At 46.6% G+C, this 8,518-nt stretch overlaps 1 pseudogene; it reads left to right on the top strand.

The window, feature by feature from the left end:
• Window positions 1-974: 974 nt before the first annotated feature.
• LOC119359749 lies at window positions 975-2,657 on the top strand (annotated as a pseudogene).
• Window positions 2,658-8,518: the final 5,861 nt, after the last annotated feature.

Raw genomic sequence — 8,518 nt, 5'->3', positions numbered from 1 at the left:
GAACAATACGCCAAGAAAAGTACGCCCGGACTACTCGGTGGACCGATACAGCGCGGTCCGGGCTTTTGCGGGTGGTTTAAGGGTTCGCTTTGGAGATGTCGTAAGGCCTCTATAACTAGGTAGAAAGTCACAATGATTTCTGTCCGTTGCTTCTTTCATTTCATCTTCCCCTCTTCTCACTGCGCGTGCATACCATGGTTAAACGACTTCTACTTGTACTATGATGAATATTGAAAAAGGGTTTCTCCTGCTTTATATATTGAGCAACCATCGTCGAACCAAGCGAGACAACCACGACTAGTACTTGTACTAGTCCCTATGATGAATGAATATATAATGCACATTGAGATCGATTCGGCCTGACCGAGCTGCTTAAATTAGGGTGTACGATTTGAGGATACAACTTTCCAGCTGCAGTTGCATTGCATATTGCGGCATCGAGACCGGAGCATATTATAACTGTCAACTTAACTATGAATCTGGTAGTACGACTCCTAGGTAGCATCCTTGAAAGAAAAAAACTGCCGACATACTTATGAGACACACTCACAAGCTACCTAGGAGTATGTTGATGCATACAGTTCTAATCTTTTTGGACTGGGTCCTCACTTTTTTTACAACAAAAATCCTAAACCGTTCGTACGCAGCTGCTACGAAAACTTCCTTTAATTCAATCAAATAGTCCAACTTTAGATCAGTTCGCAACCTTACGTAAACCATTACGTGGATGTAGGATTGCTCCACCCGATTAAGTCTTGTATGGTACTCCTCGTCCTTCATAAGACAAGTCAAGCACTTACAATGCTGCCCCGACACTCTGGGTCAACGCTTGATGCATGGCCACTGACCCATCCTGTTAACTAGCTGGAGTATATATAAGACGCTTGATGCGCAGGCCCCGAACATCACATCCATCACTAGCAGCGATTCATAGCAGAAATCTCTGCGTTTGCCTGGATCAGTTGGGTGCAGCAATGGCCGCGCGTGTTAGCGTGCTCGGGGTGGGCCTCCTCTGCCTGCTCGCAATGTTGTCGCCGTCGGCGCAGCAATCCCCGCCCCCAGACTCCTCAGATTTATACCCGTCAACAGAGACCCCACCTCTCCCTGACATACGCCCGCCCCCGAGCTCCCCGCGCGGCTACGAGTTGGACGTGCCCCCCAGGAACGTCACGTGCAAGGATACCGACGGTAAGCGGCCGGGGTGCACGGGAACTTGGCCTCAACGCTGCCCCCAGTGCATCGTCCTCTGCCCCGACTGCAAGACACTATGCCGTAAATATCCACATATAGTTGGTTGCATGCATGTATTACATCTAAATACATCTGTTTGAGCGACAAGTAATTCCGGACGGAATGCATGTACCCGCTTGCTGGTGCAGATGACGAGGTACAGATGCCAAGGCCGGTGCCGCCGCCAGCTATGTTGGTGTTCGGAGATGGGGCGTTCGACAACGGCAACAACGGATACTTGGAGCCCCCTAACTACCCCTACTCTGGCACCGGCAGGCTCAGCAACAGGGCCAACCTTGCCGATGCCATTGGTACGTGTGTGCACAACACATCATGATCATGCACATACTCTCTCCCCTCTCTTCACCGCCGGTCATGATTAATTGATTGTTTGGTTGATTTCATGGTGCCCAGCATACACTATCGGATTCCCGCAAAGCCCTCTACCCTTCATGTCGTTGCGCGGTGGGATCAGCATGTGGGGCGCCAACTACGCTTCCGTGGGCGCTGGGATTCGGAACTCCACGGTAAGTCGTCAACACATTGCACTTAATTATTTTGCAAGATTAGAAATAAGAGAAGAAACGAGAGATGCGTGCAGAACGGAGAGCGGAGCATCCCTCTTTCGCAGCAACTGGAGGACTTCAGGACGACGAGGGCCCTTATGGGGATAATGCTAGGGGGTGAAACCAAGCTGCGCGCGTACCTGTCCAAGTCCATCTTCCTTCTCGGCATTGGCGGTCAGGACCTCGACCCAAGATGGAACATACACCTCGCAAATTCGTCCGAGATCCAGAGCCTCGTTGCCCTATACGGGGAGGCCGTCACGTCCCTCTACGACATGGGCGCTAGGAAGGTGGCCATCGTCAACGTTGGGCTCATCGGCTGTGCACCCGAGATCTTCGACTACAGGTACGGTTGCGACCAGAGCATGAACGACCGTGCCGCCGCGTTCAACGCCGCCCTCAAGCCCCTCATGGCTGGCCTTGCGGAAAAAAAAAGAAGGGCCTTTTCTACTCCATCGGCGACTTTCATAGCTTCACCACCACCGTCTTCGCCGACCCGGCAGCTTATTGTACGTAAATCCACTGACATACGATACTCATGAGAAGCAGTCTAGGATTTATCCTCCTTTTATTTATTAGAAAAATGAGAAGCAGTTCGTTTGAGTATTTATGTTATTTTTATTTACTGTGGTTTGCTTGACTAGTTGTTCTGTTGTGCGTGGTGCAGGGATGGTGAACATCCAGGAGTCGTGTAGCTTCAAGGACCACCCTGAGAGTACGTGCTCTCCCCAGGAAGAGTACTGGTTCTGGGATTCAGAGTTCATGACGGATCAGGCATGTAGGCTGACCGCCACTGCATTTTACTATGGACCGCCTCAGTTTACGGCCCCAATGACCTTCAAGGCACTGCTGGAGAAATAATACTCCAACTCCAATTGTGTGGCTCCCTCAGCAACCGGTATATAGCAATAAGTACGCCATGAATGAAGAATAAAAATACTATTCTAGCCTTCTACTACCCATGATGAATAAGATGGTGAATCTTCTTTGCACCACTGTCTATTCGCCAAATAGTGTTCTCCCGTACGTACTGTGATAGGCGCATATTGTCTGACATAAGAGCATGGCCATGGCGTCGCCCTAAACCTGATGCCCTGCAGGCCAGCTAGGTTCGGATGCCACCGTAGCGATGCAGATGTAGCTTGCAAATGACAGGCGCAGCGTGCAGAGGAGACGGCCGCTTCAGTTGAAAAAGGGAGAAAAGTTTAGAGAGAGAGAGGGAAGAATAGGAGAGGATGGCGGCCTTGCTGCATGCTGCATGAGAGATTTCTGACGCTACCTAGACCCCACGATATGACATCTTGCGTTGGGCACTACAAAAACATAGGACGACGATAATTGCCACACGTGTGGGCATTAAGGGGTCTGCCCACACGCTTTATATGGTGTCTAAGAGGACCAGCCCACACGCCTACGTGTGGGCAAAACAACTAGCGTCCACACATTTTTTTTTTGTTGCGGTCCCTCTCACACGCCTACGTGTGGGCAAAATGCATAACGCCCACACGACCTCTCTCATCCACCTACCTCACGGTCCCGCACGCCCCGCGTGACAGTCACCACACGTCCCCGCAGTTGCCATGGTCCGGACCCTCTTCAATGTCCGTTTAACTGCAGTTGCCATGTTGCTGAACTACAATTGCCATGTCGGACGACTACAGTTGCCATGGTTGCTCAACTGCAGTTGCCATCTCAGGTCAAGTGTCAGATGCCATTTTGGACAACTGCAGCTGTTGCCATGTATGGTCTGGTTTACTATAGTTGTCATGATTTGAAAACCTTAGGAGTTGCCACCTACTAACACTAAGGAGTTGCCATGTATGATCTGGTTTACTACAGTTGCCATGATTTGAAAACCTTAGGAGTTGCCACCTACTAACACTAGACAGTTGCCGTGTAGCGCTACAAAAGAGACATGGCAAAATAACATGTTCGGGTAAAAGAGAGAGTTGCCATCTGCTTACAAGCATACTATGGCAGTTGCCGTGTACCCTACAAAACACATGGCAACTGACATGTTCGGGTAAAAAAAAGAGAGAGTTGACATCTGTTTACAAGCGCGCTAGGGCAGTTGTCATGTACACTGCAAAATGTATGGCAACTGGCAGCTTGGGTGTGGGGAGAGGAGACGGGCGTGTAGGCGAGATGGCAAATGCCCACACACCAGCCCTTGTGCATGAGTGAAAACTGGCGTGTGGGCGAACTGCTAAACGCCCACACACCGGCCCCTCCGTATGGTGAAACGGACGTGTGGGCGACCGGGTGAATGCCCACACACCAGCCCAGTCCTACGTGGCACCACAAACATGCCAAGATTCGTGCACCCACAAACGGACGCGGATCCACGGGTATGGGTGAGATACAAACACCCACACGGGTGGGCGTTAGTGTTAGGGTGGTTTTAGATTTTTATGGCTAGGTGGACTATGAGGCAGCACCAAACCGGTGCTTTCATTGTGCATGCCCTAAGTTAGCTGACTTTGGATCGTTCACATGTGGGCCAGCGTGTTGATGGGCCCACATGTCAGTCAATCCAATATCAACGGTGTTGGGAATAAGTCATGATAGAGCACGGTGCGACCGGCGTCGTTGCCCTAGGTCGGGTCCGTGACGGCGCGATCGGCGTCAGTGCGCCAGGTCGGGTCCTCGGGGCTGGGTCACGGCCATGTGTGTACACTAGTAGAAAACGGAGCTTTAATACCGGTTCATAAGGGCCTTTAGTGCCGGTTCTGCAACCGGCACTAAAGAATGGAGACTAAAGGCCCCCTTTAGTACCGGTTCAGCACGAACCGCCACTAAAGGCCCACCACGTGGCGTGAGCTCGCGCCGTGGTATGGGGGACCTTTAGTACCGGTTGGTGCCACGAACCGGTCACCCATCCTCTCACTCCCCCAGCCTGAGCACGCTTAACTTCGGAGTTCTATTCCCCCTACTTTCCAAGACCGCACTTGTTGTTTTCCTGACAAATGTAAGCTGTAAATCCTATAACCCTCAGCAGTTTAGCTTGAGCATTAGGTCACACATTTCACCATTTGAGTTTGAAACTATTATTCTAAAAAACAGTAATTATTTAGTAATACTAATATTTCTTGAATAAGTTTGATCATAGTTTGACCACAGTTTGACCATAGTTTGACCAGATTTAACCAAAATTCAAAAAATTGAAATAATTATTTAGTAACACTAATATTCTTGAATAAGTATTTAATAACATTAATTCTTCTTGAATAAGTAGTTTGACCATAGTTTGACCATATTTAACCAAAATTAAAAAAACTTAAATTTGAGCATATCTTTTTCTCCTTTTGGAATTTGAGGATTCTAAAAAATTGCAAACAGGCCGTAGGCGTTCAAAATCGTATGCGGTTTTCCGTGCTGAATTTTTTGATATATTATACATTTTTTTCCGACATCGTATGCAAAAGTTATAACCATTTTACATTTTTCATACACTTTTTGCAAAACATGTCCAAATTTAATTTTTTTAATTTTCTTAACTAGCAGATGTAGTAATATAACTAGATCTCGAAGAATTTTATTTTTTGAATTTTTTATCATTTTCTTTTATATTTTTCAACACTGAAATGGCGATACAAGGGGGTGGTTAGAGTTTGAAAATTGCCCTTTAGTACCGGTTTGTGCCACGAACTGGTACTATAGGTCAAACCTCTTTAGTACCGATTCGTGACACGAACCGGTACTAAAGGGCTAGTACCGGTTTGTGCCACGAACCGGTACTAAAGGTGATCGCGGGGCCCCGGCCTGACGCCAGCCTGCCACCACCCCTTTAGTACCGGTTCGTGGCACGAACCGGTACTAAAGATTCAAAACGAACCAGCATTAATGCATAGCCGTTCGAGCCGGCACTAATGGTACCATTAGTACCGGGCCAAAATCGAACCAGGACTAATGTGTCTCACATTAGGTCCTTTTTCTACTAGTGGTGTAGCGTGTGTGTGCGCATGTACGTGACGTGGTGGTACGTGAAAGTTAGTACATTCATTCCTTCGAAAGTATTTCTAGATGGAGGGAGTATAAAGTTAAGTAATTTATTTTGGAACAATGGTAGTAGGTGGTTAGGGTTGCATGGGGAGCGGCCGCGGTACGCGCGTGGCCGGGCATGCTGGTCGTGCATGTGTGCCCAGCGAAAACGTAGGGTCTGCGTTGTCGTTGGCTACACAACTGGATGCTCTTGTGTTTGTTACGTGGGGTGTGGTGCGACGCAAAAGTTTGAGCTCAAGAAAATATGCTGTACGAGCAGCAGGCGTTCCGCGCCAAGAATCCATATGTGTCCACCGTGTCCTCCCCTACTTCTTTCTTTCTTCTTCCTTGGTTTGAGCCAGAGAGAGAGAGAGAGAGAGCAAGAATTAGATTAGGGTTAGACCCCCAACAAGCGGACTTTTGTTAGAGAATCCACACAATGGTCTCTTGGAAATCCATATGATGTAACTCTTTTTACGGTGTGTTTATTGGGATCTGATGAACTTTGAGTTTATGATCATGTTCGCACACGAACACGTCACCGTGTACCCTCGACGCCGGGGGTGATGCACCGCAGCTCGCATCGAAGGAGACCTGTCCGGAAGCGCGGTACGCAAGACAATCCGGCGGGTGCTTTTGAGGACCCGAAACCCCACACGCCCGGGAAGGACCCCGTCTAGGCGCGTTGCGGCTATGGGCTGCCCTAGGTCGGCCTGACGTCCCTAGGGCCTCGAGGTTCGCCGTCCTACAACAAGAAGAACAGACGAAGAATGAGGAAGAAGAAGAACTAGGGTTAAGGAGAAAAGATAAAAGATAAAAAGTGGTAGATGATTTGATCGATTGTGTGTTATTCAATCGGCCGTCACCCCTTAGGTATATAAGAGGCGATTGGACTTCCCGTGCAAGAAAAAGGCTTGGATTTACGTCAAAAACCCTAGTCAAATTCGGATTGGTTTTGTCCGAACTTTCCAAAACTGTTCGGTTTAAACTGGCTGCACCTTTCGGGTCTTTTTTGTGATAGTAAACGGTCTCGGATGGAAACGAGTCCAAAAGCAATCTTGACCGTTTCGATGAGATGAACAACTTTTATGTTGAACGTGTTTCGATCAGAGGTCATTTTGAAGGTCAAATCGCTCGCGCAAAACAGGCTATTATTCGCGCTACCCATCAGACAGGGTGTCTGGTCGGGTGCGCCATTTTTTTGCCTCCTGACCTAGCTGTATTCCGATGGCTCTAACTTTTGCATACAAACCCGGATTAAAACTATTTTTATATCAAAATCGATCGTTTCGACGAGATGAAGACAAACCATGTAGATCATTTTTCCATACGAGGCCATCGTGGGAGCGTAATTAGCCAAATAGTGTTCTGAATACAAAATCTGAATACTTCAAACACAACTTTGGCCTTAGAGATGAGATCAAATGGCTATGGCCCAAATATCAAAGTTTATCCTTTTGGCGATACAGAACTTTCTCACTTTGAGCACTTTTTCATTTGAGGCCATCTTAATTGTGTTTTTTGACCATGCCAAAATTTGGTTTCAACACATGACCCCTGTTTTTCGGCAAAACTTGCGTGCCGAAAAATAATTTGCAGTGTATTTGTTCTAAGGATGATGTCAACACTCCATCGGCCATTTATATTTCTCAAGGCGATAATTATGTATCGGCCATGTTTATGCTAAGGGCGATAGTTATTTATCGGCCATGTCTTTGCTTAGGACGATATTCATATATCGGTCGTTGCTTGTTTGAACCTCTTGATGCAACCTGGGTGAAAATTTCTCAACTTATATAACAATCCATGATAAGATTCCATAGATATGTATCTCAAAGCCATCCTCCGAACCATATTATCCACCCTTCGCTAGGATTTTGCAGATAATCAAGAATGAACTTCCTCCAATTCTTGCTTTGCCTGCATAAAAGTTTCATTAGTGGCTGAGGTGGTGAGCTCCAATTCGGCCTTACCTATGTTGGCAAAAATAAGCATCGGCTATTGATAGATGTGCAATACACCATGACGGACATGGTAGCGGGATGCTTGCTATGCCAACTCTCTCCAATTGTCATGTCTAGAAATATGAAGAATATTAAAGCAACCCAAGGTAAATTTTGCATCTAGACATACCCCAAGATAAACTATAAGTGATTCGTCAAAATATTGATAAACCCTGGATATTTGTTGCACTACTCATAACGAATCACTGAAAGCCTTAATATGTTAGCACCTATAGCAAATAAAATATTCAATCCGAACAACAATGCATATTCGGCTTTGATTAATCGTGCATACAAATATTCTAAGCGGCACGAGGCTTAAAAAATAGTACCATAAAGAAATATATAAACAACACCAACACTTTGGCCATTGCTATGAATTGAACCATCGAAACATATTCTCCATAGTACTAGAAAGACTAGGATAATATCAACATTATGCATGTCATTAATCCGATGTTCAGTAATAAAATCAGTTACGATTTGGCCTCTTATAGATCTCAAAGATGCATAAGCCAAATCATATCCAAACAAAGTATAAGCCCACTAGCCAATTCTGCAACTATGAATTGGCCTATGCAGCATATATTCAATGACATCTGTCATGATGTCTCAACTCCATTCAATCATAATATAGGCATTCATATAAATTTCCATGAGCACGTACCTTATCTCGCTCTCCAATTGAACTAAGGACGAGTTAGAATACTACACCGGCCATGCATTGACATAATCTTA

This window comes from Triticum dicoccoides, chromosome 2A (genome assembly GCF_002162155.2).
Source record: "Triticum dicoccoides isolate Atlit2015 ecotype Zavitan chromosome 2A, WEW_v2.0, whole genome shotgun sequence".
NCBI lineage: Eukaryota > Viridiplantae > Streptophyta > Magnoliopsida > Poales > Poaceae > Triticum > Triticum dicoccoides.
Note: the sequence above shows the minus strand (reverse complement) of the source record. Positions and strands in the feature narration are given on the sequence as shown.